Source organism: Otolemur garnettii, unplaced genomic scaffold (assembly GCF_000181295.1).
Source record: "Otolemur garnettii isolate 467f Iridium unplaced genomic scaffold, OtoGar3 scaffold00004, whole genome shotgun sequence".
In the NCBI taxonomy this organism is placed as follows: domain Eukaryota; kingdom Metazoa; phylum Chordata; class Mammalia; order Primates; family Galagidae; genus Otolemur; species Otolemur garnettii.
This window is the reverse complement of record NW_003852399.1, coordinates 12,450,416-12,462,843: the sequence shown is the minus strand read 5'-3', so window position 1 is coordinate 12,462,843 and position 12,428 is coordinate 12,450,416. Positions and strand designations below refer to the sequence as shown.

At 40.2% G+C, this 12,428-nt stretch overlaps 1 protein-coding gene across 1 annotated transcript in view; it reads right to left on the bottom strand.

Annotated features, from left to right (window-relative positions):
• The window catches only part of RAD21 (RAD21 cohesin complex component), a 33,941-nt gene extending 33,333 nt beyond the window's left edge, over positions 1 to 608 (bottom strand). The window contains exon 1 of the mRNA XM_023518194.1: positions 355 to 608. The gene's annotated coding sequence lies outside the window, so the exon portion shown is untranslated. The remainder of the gene's footprint in view (positions 1 to 354) is intronic.
• Positions 609 to 12,428: the final 11,820 nt, after the last annotated feature.

The following is a 12,428-nucleotide window of genomic DNA, read 5'->3' as shown; positions in this document are numbered from 1 at the left end:
TGCGGGGCCCAGAATTTCCTCGGCCTCCTTTGGGGACAGAAGGGCCGGCTCCCCAAGGTACCAGCCGCGTAACGGCTTTCGTAGGTGTTAAAACCGATCAGAACCATTTGTTACCGAACAAGCAATGATGCGGGCCCAGCGTGAGCGGGTCCTGGCCGAGGGCGGGCCCGGGGCGGAGAGGCCTGGACGGGAGGCGCCGCCGCGGGGGAGACGGAGGGTGGCAGCACGCGGGAGAGCGCCGAGAGCTGCCCGGGCCTCCCGCTCCCCCCGGGGCCGGTTCCCTGGAGGCAGCACCGCGGGGAAGGGGTGGAGGAGGGAGCTGGAGAGAAAGAAGGGGTCGGCTGAGGTTCCTACCTTGCTCTTCGCTGGGAGTTGGGCGGGTTGGGTGGCCCGGGGAGGGGAAAAGGGTCGGGGGAGGGGGCGGGGAAAGGGGGAATCCCTTGTGAAGTGTAGCTTGGGAGAAGCTGCAGCCACAGCCGCCGCCTCCTTTCCGATTCACTCAAACAAACAAGATGGCTGCCGCTTCGCAGCAGCTCTTCCTGCCGCCCAAATCCTCGGTTCAAATCGGCAGGATGTTTACGGTCAAAATGGTACCTGTGCGCCTGCGCAGCCAGCCCAAGCCGGGGAAGGAGCAACGCAGGCGCAGTTACCATTTCCTTTTCCTTAGAACCCTCCCTTTTGCCGTGGAGCCCAGAACTGAGCAAGCGCAAAAGTGATTCTCTAGCTGGAGGGTATTTCCGACTTGCGGAGTTGGTAAATGGCGCATAATGTCCGCCAGTGCAGTGCGTGTTTACATTTAGCTTTATTTTTATGCATGTTTTAAAGAAAAGAACAGCTATCGGGCAATTTTGTGTGCCCCTTGGCTCCCCCCTAATTATTTTAATGGCTCTGCAGCGCCTATGGAGCATGAAAACCTCAAACTAGCTCTAAAATGTGGGGGTTCATTCAGTCAACCTATATATGTAGAGTGTCTTCTGTTTGCTACACAATGTTCTAGCTATACTCCGATATATAATGATGAATACAACCGAGTTTGCAGTATCGCCAGGGAGGAATCTTAAAATTGCTGCAAATACTTTTTTATAGCGTGAAGAAGAGACAGATACAGATGAGGGAATAATTCTTTAAGTTATGTGTTTAGTTTCTTAGAGTCATTTAAAAAGTAAAATGAACAGGAAAAACAGACACTTAAGCACATGCACTCCCCGTTGTCAGCAACTCCTACCCTTGAGATTTTAAACAACACACAAAAAAATTACTTTTATCCTTCTCAGATTGCCACAGCAGGTGGATGAGCAAGGGGCAACCTTGTGTTCCATTAATTCTGGGTCAACAGTGCTTGGTTTGTATCAGGGTTCGTCTCACAGGCCAGAAGCCATTAGCCATGTGGCCATAGTAGCCAGAAGTGAGAACTTCCTCAAGTGAATTCCTTTTTTAGTTGGATATTTTTAAAATTTGTTCTTTTCTTTGTTTTTAAATGGATACTTTTAAGAAGTCAGTAATGTTAGTTAAAATCCCCAGCTGGGGAGTGAAGGGGTGCAAGCACTTTTATTGTTTTCAATATGCTTTTCCTCAACCAATGCAGATTCAGTGCTCAAAACCTACATCCTTTCTGCTACCAAGGCTTTAAGCAGACTCAACACTGGCAGTTGCATAATCTCAAAAACCGTACTCTCGTTAACAGTTAAACTCCTTAAAACAGAAAATTTACCTTCTGTCAGTGAACGATTTAATTCTTCATTTCATTTTTTTTTTTTTTTTTTGAGACAGGAGCCTCAAGCTGTCCCCCTTGGGTAGAGTACTATGGCATCACAGCTCACAGCAACCCCCAGCTCCTGGGCTCAAGCAAGTCTCCTGCCTCAGCTTCCCAAGTAGCTGGAACCACAGGTACCCGCCACAACGCAGCTAATTTTTGGTTGCAGCCGTCATTGTTGTTTGGTGGGCCCAGGCTGGATTCGAACCCACCACCTTGAGTGTATGTGGCTGGCGCCTTAGCCACTTGAGCCACAGGCGCTGAGCCCTTCCCTTCATTTTTTAAAAATTTTTAAATTTTTTTATTAAATCATAGCTATGTACATTAATGCAATTCTGCGATACAATGTGCTAGTTTTATATACAATTTGAAATACTTTCATCGAACTGGTTAACATAGCCTTCACAGCATTTTCTTAGTTATTGTGATAAGATATTTATATTCTACCTTTAGTAGATTTAACATGTATTTTTGTAAAATGCATGGTAGCTATGGTCCCACCAATTGCCCTGCTACCACCCATCCTCCCTCCTCCCCTCCCTCTCCTCTTTCCCCTTCTTGGGCTATAGTTGAGTTATAGCTTTCATATGAAAGCCATAAATTGGTTTCATAGTAGGACTGAGTACATTGAATACTTTTTCTTCCATTCTTGAGATGCTTTGCTAAGAAGAATATATTCCAGCTCCACACATGTAAACATGAAAGAGGTAAAGTCTCCATCTTTTTTAAGGCTGCATAATATTCCATAGTGTACATATACCACAATTTATTAATCCATTCATGGGTCAATGGGCACTTGGGCTTCTTCCATGACACTTCATTTGTTTAAATGGACCATCTATTAAATGACCTCCAAAAACTTAAAAGTCTGTCAGGTTACGGATGATAGTTTGACTCTCTCAGATTCAAACAATGCTCAAATGAATATGCATTACCTCTTCCTGTATCTTTTATATTATACTAGCTTTTAGAGTTTTTGTACATGAAATCATGTGTATTTTCCCTCAGTTTTGACAAAATTCTATTTTCAGGTCTGATTCTAACATTTAAATTAACAGGCTTACATTTTATTTAATACTTTTATTTCTATATCTTTGAAAGATGGTTATGAATATGGGCTTTCAGTTCAATTTCTTCTATCTCACAGCTGTTTTATCATGCAATTTACTTACTGTCTCTGAGCTTTGATTTCTTCATTTATAAAATGGGGATAATTCTTATGATTGTTGAAAGAATTAGTGGCATCAAATATACTACATCTTTAGTAAAATGCTTGGAACTGAGTAATTAATAAATGGTGGCTATTACTCTAGTTCTTTCTACCTTTTGAGTAATGCAATAGCCAGTAAAGTATGGCAAATATTTATCAGTGATTCAACTTTTGAGAGCATCAGCAAATACCTGGACACCCTAAATACCTCATTTGGACTATATTTTGCTCTGTGCCCATATTTGGAAATTCTTTCTTTCTCTCTTCTCTCTCTTGCACACTGCCCCCTTCTCACAGTTGGTACTGAACTACCAAGGTACTATATGCATTTATTTTCTCTTGAACTATTTATTCTCAATCAATATCTCTTATCTCTGAGCCTACCTTCCCATTCATGGATTTTAATATAGTTTCCTCACACACAACCCTAGTCCCTGAAACCTGCTGGATTTGATACCTTTGAATAGATGTATGTTTTGTTCTAAGTGGAGTTCCATCTTATCAACATACTCTTTCATCATCTTGTACTAAAAATGTCCAGTTAAAATTTCTTATTGCAGAGTTAGCTGCAGTATCTCCTCTTCCTAGAAATACTTACTGGATGAATGCACATTTGTCAAGTTTAGTAACTGTGAATTTGTTTGACTAAAACCTTGACAGCACAGATTTCAATTATAGATGAGTTTTCCTTCAGTTGAAAATAGTCTACTTTCATTTTCTGATAACATGTAAGATTTGGGGGCAAGTACTGTCTGTGAAACTGGATGTTGCCACTGTCTTTAGTCTGTCCATACAAATAGCTGTGTTCTTTCTATGCTACTATATTATTTTGTGATGACAGCCCCTCCCCAAACACAACTGAGGCTTTTCGTGAAATAAAAACCATTATAGAAAGAGATGATAAAATGCATAGTAGCAGATTTGTTTAAGATTTACACATAATTTTATAGACTTATTCCCCTGAACTGGCAAATTTTTAAAACAGGATTCTTTTTTTTTTGAGACAGAGCCTCAAGCTGTCCTCCTGGGTAGAGTGCTGTGGCATCATGGCTCACAGCAATCTCCAGCTCCTGGGCTCACTCAGTTCTCCTGCCTCCACCTCCCAAGTAGCTGGGACTACAGGCACCCGCCATAACATCCGGCTATTTTTTGGTTGCAGCCGTCATTGTTGTTTGGCTGGCCCAGGCTGGATTTGAACCTTCCAGCTTAGTTGCACATGGCTGGCACCTTAGCCACTTGAGCCACAGGCTCTGAGCCATAAAACAGGATTCTCTTTAACATTAAATGAATTATAGTAAGTAGGCAGACGAAGAAAAGAATAAGGCAAAAACATTTTTTGGAGTATTTCAGTGTTAGTGACAGGTGAGGATTAAGTATGGTGTACCAGATTTTTTTTTTTTTTTTTTTGAGACAGAGCCTCAAGCTGTCCCCCTGGGTAGAGTGCTGTAGCATCACAGCTCACAGCAACATCCAACTCCTGGGCTCAAGCGAGTCTCCTGCCTCAGCCTCCCAAGTAGCTAGGACCACAGGCACCCAACGCAATGCCCAGCTATTTTTTGGTTGCAGCTGTTATTGTTGTTTGGCAGGCCCGGGCTGAATTCGAACCCGCCACCTTAGGTATATGTGGCTGGCACCTTAGCCACTTGAGCCACAGGTGCCGAGCCAGTGCACCAGAATTTTTAAGAAACCTTTAAAGGAAATCAAAGTGTAAAATAATTATTGAATGATGTTTCTAAAGTAGATTAAAGAAAAGTTCATAAAGAGCAAATAGCCTTTTTAGAGTTTTGGGTTTAGCCAAGGAAAATGGACAGAAAGGGACTGAGAAAAAAATGATAGATTCTGGCTTTCCTTCTAGTCACTAGAAGGCACCCAAATTTAGTGCCAATGATATCTGTTTGTCTCTAAAAGGGTTTTGATCAAAAAGGGAATTCATTTTTAAGGACAAAATTCATAGTGAAAAATATAATCAGACACAGAAATTATATTAGAAGTAGGAGAATGAAGGAAAAACATCATTATTTGAAATAAATTCTTTGTTTTTGAGATGGGGGTCTCCCTCTGTTGCCCAGGCTGGTGGTCTTGAACTTTGAATCTCAAGCAATCCTCCTGAGTAGCTGCGACAACAGGTGCGTAACACTGTGCCTAGCAATTCTTAATGTGTTGGAGGTTAAGTAAATGAGTGATAATGGCTGTGTGCATGCCAGAGAGAGAGAGTTTTGTGAGCCTTAGAAATGATAGATTTTGTTCACAGTCCATCCTCACCTTCAGGCACAAGCTGTGGGATTTAAACAAGTCAGGAATCTAGAAAGGGGATGCAGACATTCCTGTCAGGGCCAGGGTAGGGGTCTGCCCAAGGAGGTAGATGTCAGCCAAGAAAAATTACCAAGGTCCAGGAGCAAGTCCAGGGATAATAGAGGGCTAGTCTTGGGCCAGATGGGAATGTGGGTTTGTCAGTTACTAAGGTGGAGACAAGGGGAAGTCTCAGAGGCAAAAGCTGGGTCAGAGTCTATGTCAATCACTTGGACTTTTTCTAGAGAATGTCTTTATGCTAACAACATTTTAATAGTGAAAGCACATTTAATTCTTTAGCTAGAAATTTTTGTCATTGGCTATATTCTTGTATTTCTGCAGTTTTTGAGCCCATCATCTCTTCCGTTAATATGCTATATCTTTGAGATTAATGGGTACTAGCAGAGCATGGTGGAACATTCTTGTACTTCCAGTTAATCAGAGGCTGTGCCAGGAGGATTGCTTTGAACCCAGGAGTTCAAACCCAGCATAAGCAGCATAGCAAGATAGCACCTCGCCTCAATAAAAGAAGGCAGGGAAAAAAAAAAAGGAAAAAAGAAAAATAATAGGTACTGACTAAAAGGGGATAGTGTTTCCTTGAAAACCCTCTAGCCATTCTAGAATGCAGTCATTTTTGTTGTTACTTTAATACATACCACCATACATTTTGTTCCGTTCATTCTGCAAAAATTGCTTAAAAAAATTATTGCACACACTGGAAGACAATGGGTTGAGGTAGCGCTCTTAAAATGAATGCAACTGCCAAAAATGCTAACAACCCTAATAAATATCATTGCAAACTTAAAAAGAGATTTTGAATTACTACCAATCAAGAAAGTATAATAATATAGCAAATATAGTACTTTTTTTTTTTTTTTTTTTTTGAGACAGAGTCTCATTTTGTCACCCTAGGTAAAGTGCCATGGTGTCATAGCTCATAGCAACCTCAAACTGTTGGGCTCAAGCCATACTCTTGCCTCAGCCTCCCATGTAACTAGGACTACAGGTGCCTAAGACAACACCTGGGCTAATTTTAGAGACAGGATCTCACTCTTGCTTAGGGTGGTCTCAAACCCATGAGCTCAGGCAATCCACCCACCTCAGCCTTTCACAGTGCTAGGATTAGAAACATGAGCCACTGTGCCTGGCCTAATATAGTACTTTTATTGCAAAGACAGTGAAGGTGCTTGATGGAAGGGGGGTAAAAAAAGGTAAAAGCTGCTGAGTTATGGGAAAAGAGCAAAATGCAGAGATTAAGTACTTACTGCAGTAAGGACTTCAAAGATACAGTGTGGAACTAAACTGAGCAGACTTGAAGTGAAAGGACATTATGTATAATACTCTGACCTCCATCTTCTGTGGCTACATCCTTAGGTCAGGACGTGGGCTTTGCCTTACCTTGATGGGATCAAAAACATTAATATGCTGGGAAAAGAAGTCACATCTGAGTCAGTATAACTTCTATGTTATTTGGAAATCATTCCCCTATTAGCTAACTATATGCGAGGTTTGGACAATTAAGTTCATGAACTCATCCTAGAAAATGTGCTACATACCTCATTACTGAGTATCACTAAGGTCACCGTCAATGTACTTCCCTTGGGAAGCTATGCACCAACACCAGCGCCTAGTCTATCTTCCAGAGCAATTTTGGAACTCTCTTTTCTGAAGTGGCTATTGGAGCTGTTGTCCTCTAAGGTCTGACAATTAAGTTCATGAATGCACCCTAGAAAAAGTGCTACATACCTCATTGCTGAATCTAACTACAGTCACCTTTGAACTATTCCTCTTGGCTGTCTGGTGACTGTAGTGATATTTAGCAATGTTAAAAAGGTTGTGCTGGCTCGGCAACTGTGGCTCAAGTGGCTAAGGCGCCAGCCACATACACCCAAGGTGGTGGGTTTGAATCTAGCCTGGGCCTGCCAAACAACATGATGGCTGCAACCAAAAAATAGCAGGTTGTTTTGGCAGGCGCCTGTGGTCCCCGCTACTTGGGAGGCTGAGGCAGGAGACTCGCTTGAGCCCAGGAGTTGGATGTTGCTGTGAGCTGTGATGCTACAGCACTCTACCCAGGGGGACAGCTTGAGGCTCTGTCTCAAAAAAAAAAAAATGTTGTGCTAAATGAGAAATTGCAGATATCAGCAAACAGGTGATTTTGTTTGTTTTGTTTCTGGCTGCTATCTTGCATGCATGGTTTTTTAATGTAGTGGAAACATTTTTAACTATTACAATATGTAATAGTTGTATACCTTTACAGAGTATACGTGATATTTTGATACAGGCATAAAATGTATATTAATCAAATTTGAGTAATCAAGTTTTCCATTACCTCAAGCGTTTGCCATTTCTTTGTGTGGGTACAATCCAAGTCCGCTCTTTAGTTATTTTATAATATATCCTGACTTACTATTGATGATAGTCACTAATCTAACTATCTAGCTATATTTTTGTACCTATTAACTATCCCCATTTTATCTTCCTTCCTCTTCCCAGCCTCTGGTAACCATCATTCTCTCTGTTTCCGTGAGATCAGTTGTTTTAATATTTAGCTTCCACATACATTTTTCAGTTTCATCCATGTTGTTGCACATGGCAGGATTTCATGTTTTTATGGCTGTATAATATCCCATCATGTCTATGTAGCACTATTTCTTTGAGGACCTTGAAAACATCTAAATTCGTCCTTTCAAAAGTGTATTTATTAGGAATGCTTTTTGCTGCAAGTAATAAATGACCTGAATAGCCCTGTTTCAAAAAGAATAACAAACATTTATTGATCTCATATAACAAAACATCTGGAAGAAACAGTTCCCTGATAACTTCAAAGACCCACATCTTTTGCATCTTTCTGCTCTAAGACTCTCAGGATATTGGCTTGTTGTTTCAAGGTTGGAATACCGTGCCCTTTGTCGTAGGTATCATTTCACCTTTTAGACAAGAAGGAAGAAAGGAGGTGGAATGTGCATCTGTCATTAGTATCAGTATGTTTAACAAATATTAGTTGAATCATCATTTGTGTGGCAATGTATCAGGCTGTGGAATTTAATGATTAGTCAAAAAATGTACCATATGGGCCCTTTAGCAAATCCTATGGACCCAAATATGAGACTTCTTCCCAGAATTTCCTTTTCTACTTTATACATGCCTAACTTGGCTCTGAGAGGAATCATTCTCCAAGTCCTGCCCATTCCTACCAATTTTTCTGCCTTGAATCTTTTTGATACATTCTAGGAGTAATGTTATTTATTTATACATACTATATAATCTATTTAGGATAACATTTTATGTAACAATGTCTTGCTCAATAATTCTCTAGTATAAAATCCTTTTAAAACATAATTTCTATTGATGCTAGCAAATATTTTGTTCTCTCCTCCCAACTTAAACCTAATCAACTAAGTAGAACCTCCATAATTGACCACCTCAAGTTGACCTAACTTTCATAGATCAGACATGCAACACATGTACATATCAATGCAGTAGGCCTAGGTCCTTATGTTGACCAGTTTGTTATAGTCCTGTGTGTGTTCAGCTTACAAAGAGGTTCTATTGCGTTATGTTAAATAAATAAATGGACTGCAATTTTCAAGGGAAATTCTCCCGGTTGTTAGGGTTTAATTTCCATCTGAATGGTGGACAATTAAATGTGGACTTTGATTGCCAGGACAGAATCTACCTTTTTTTCAATAACTTGTAGACAATTTCTCATTATCTAACTTAGAATTTTAGAGGGGGTCATTCATTCCTTCCATACTTCTTAAAACAAATTCTTAAAAACTTATGGACTAACTCTTTAAATGGAAAAAAATGCAGTGTGACAAAAGTACAATATAATTAATGCATACCTTATTTGATAAGTTTGTATTACTGATTTTCAAATATTTCTTTAAAAGATTATATTGGTCCTATTTATCCCCTGCTCTCTCTAACTTCATTTCCTTTCTATCCTGTGGAATTTTTTGCTGCCAGATTTGGTTTTTTCAAAGAAAAGCCCATCATTGGCTTGTCTATATAATGTTATGTAAATAATGGGATTTTCCCACTACATGTTTTCTGAGATGGCTTTTTTCTCCAAAAACTGTTTTCAGTTTCAAAAACAAACTGCACAAGAGATAATTAAACATGGAAAGAGTGTAGTTGCTTCAACAGAATGTACAAAAGGCAGGAAACAACAGCCAGATTCTGAGCTTGTGATTGTCCCAAATCACACAAGTCATCAACTAAATAATTAGAAAAGGAAAACAGGCCATGTTTAGTTGAAAAATGATTTGATTCTAATATACGCTGTAACTCACAATGAATGTCTTATAACCAAACAGCTGATTTTGTGACTTAATTTGAGTTTGCATTGCAACATTTCTTGAAAATTCCTAAAATGTCACACACGACACATTATGCAAAACATTCAACTATTGAAATGCAAGATTTTATTGTCTTTGGGAATACCCTTAGCAAATGCAATGAATTCCAGAAAGAGGGCTGGGCTGGAAAGAACATATTTATCAGTTCCAGAAATTTATGTTTCTGAGGATCAGAAAGGGAATTTCTTCAGTTAAAACTGAGTAGGTTTTAACTACTCTCGACCATCAAGAAAGGAATCTAAAATTGTTTTGTAAAATTGTGAAATATGCATTTTGTCTTTGTCCCCATTTCCTGATAGGTATAGCTCCTAAAACCTTTGGAATCTCCTGAGGAAAGAGTGTCTTTTTGTATGTTAATGAGATAATGTACGTCTGTGTGTGTGTGTGTGTGTGTGTGTGTGTGTGTGTGTGTGTGTTTGTGTAGGGGGGGATCTCCCTTCCAGATAGCTTCAGGATAAGGGATGATCTCTGGAAAAACTAAGATGTGTTTAGAGGGTTCCCCACTCCTAGGCAGGGGGAAAAGACTGAAGGTTTATCACCAATGGCCAGTGATGTAATAAATCTCTGAAATGAAGCCACTATTGGGCGGTGCCTATGGCTCAGTAAGTAGGGTGGTGGGTTCGAACCGGCCCTGGGCCAAAGTGCAACAAAAAAAATAGCTGGGCATTGTAGTGGGTGCCTGTAGTTCCCGCTACTCAGGAGGCTAAGGCTAGAGAATTGCCTAAAGCCCAAGAACTAGAGATTGCTGTGAGCTGTGATGCCACAGGGCAACAACAACAACAAAAAGAAATGAAGCCTCCATAAAAACCCAAAGGGCAGGGTTTAGAAGGACACCTATATGGCTGAACACATGGAGGGTAGCACACCCATCTAGGGCAGAAACTCCGTTGTCTGTTCCACATACCTTGCCTATGCATCTCCTCCATTGGGCTGATCATCTGTATCCTTTGTAATATCTTGTAGTTCATTTTGTTTGTGGGATCTTGGCTTGCGTTATTGTTGTCATTTCATGTTCTGAATTCCAGGGTTTCTTGTTGTCAAATGGGGACATAATGCTATTATATTAATTGGAGCTCAGTTGTAAATAAAAAGAAACATTTGGACACTCTAAGAAGAAAGAAGTTGATAGTAGAGGAGAGTTTCCTCTGGGTTTTGTCTACAGGATTAACTCTCCGAATATCAACTGAGAACCAACCACCAAAGAAAGAGTGACCTCTACAACCTTCAGGATGCTGGGGAGTCAGGAAGGCACTGTTCTCAGCACTGGGTTCCAGCATGGCACCATTCTAGGTATGGACTGGAGTAAGAAGCTGCCACCAGCATTACAGACCGAGAGCCACACCAACCTGCAAACCCACTCCAACAAAAGCGACTCCACCTTTTCTTCCTTTTATTTACTGATTAATCCAATGCATTTTTATTGACAACTTCCTACAACAAATAAGTAAAATGTATGGACATTAGAAGGGGATAAGTGCAATGGAGAAAAATACTGTGGGGAATGGGAGTAGAGAGTACGGGGGGGGGGGGGTGTCAAAGAAGGCCTCCCTGGGAAGGTGACTTTTATGTGAAGATGTGAAGAGGTGAGAAGATAAACCATGTGGGTCTTTAGGGGAGGAGTGTCCAGGAGAGAACAGAAAGTGCGAAGGCTCTGAGACAGGAGATGACCATGGAAGGACTGAGCAGTATCAAGGAAGCCAATGTGGCTGGAGTGGAGCAGGTAAGGGCATGGGCCCAGTCAAAGATTCACACTTATCCAAAGGAGAAATTTCATAATTCACCTATTACTTGATTTTGAATATGGACAGTGTATGTGTATTTTGAAAGAATACATTCAAAGGTTTTCATAGAATTCAAACTAACATATGCTTCTTTAATGAAAGGATGGATCCACCATTACTAGTATGTTTGAAGCTACTGTTCTTTCAAATAATCGTCTATGCTACTAACTGTCATTTTGTGAGTTGGTATGTTTTCTTTGCTTTTTTTTTTCTGAAGACATTTTGATCATAAAAAAGTTAAAAGTACATATTTGTCTTTGATGTAATGTTTTGTGTAGAATTAATGAATTACATGATTGAATTCAACTTTTGAAGGATTCTTACAACAGGCTTTGTCTTTATGATGGTACAGTTATCATAGCTGAAGAAAATCTGTGTCGAAGTTGTCAGACCTGTCACTGATACATATCTTAAGGACAGAGCATAATAAAAAGGCTGGCTTTGATACACTATCTCTTTTCAGAGGAAGTCTAAAGAGAGAAAATAAGCTCATGTCTGAAAGAGATAGCAACTTACATTTATTTTCCTTTCACAAAATACCCTACCCTTAAAATGGTGCACATATGGCAAGAATATTATTTTTTTTATCTGAGGCAAAGGTGATCTTATTGCAAAAACCACTGCTTTGAAAATACAATCATATGTTAGTCTAAAGGTACTTAAGGGAATACACAGAGACGGGCTGAGGAGACAACTATACCAGAGATATATCTAAGAGGGAGAGGATGTATTATAGAAACCTTGGTGTTATTGTTATTTTTGACTGGACAATTCTTTGTTGTGGGAAGTTATCTTGTGCCTGGACTGTTTAGCAGCATGGTAGTGTTTATTTGTTTATTTATTTTGAGACAGAGACTCACTCTGTTGTTCTGACTAGAGGGCCATAGTGTCAGCCTAGGTCACAGCAACCTGAAATTCCTGGGTTCAAGTGATCCTCCTGCCTTAGCCTCCCAACTAGCTAGGACTACAAGGCACCCCCCACCTCACGATGTCCTGCTAGTTTTTTTATTTTTAGTAAGAGATGGCATCTCGCT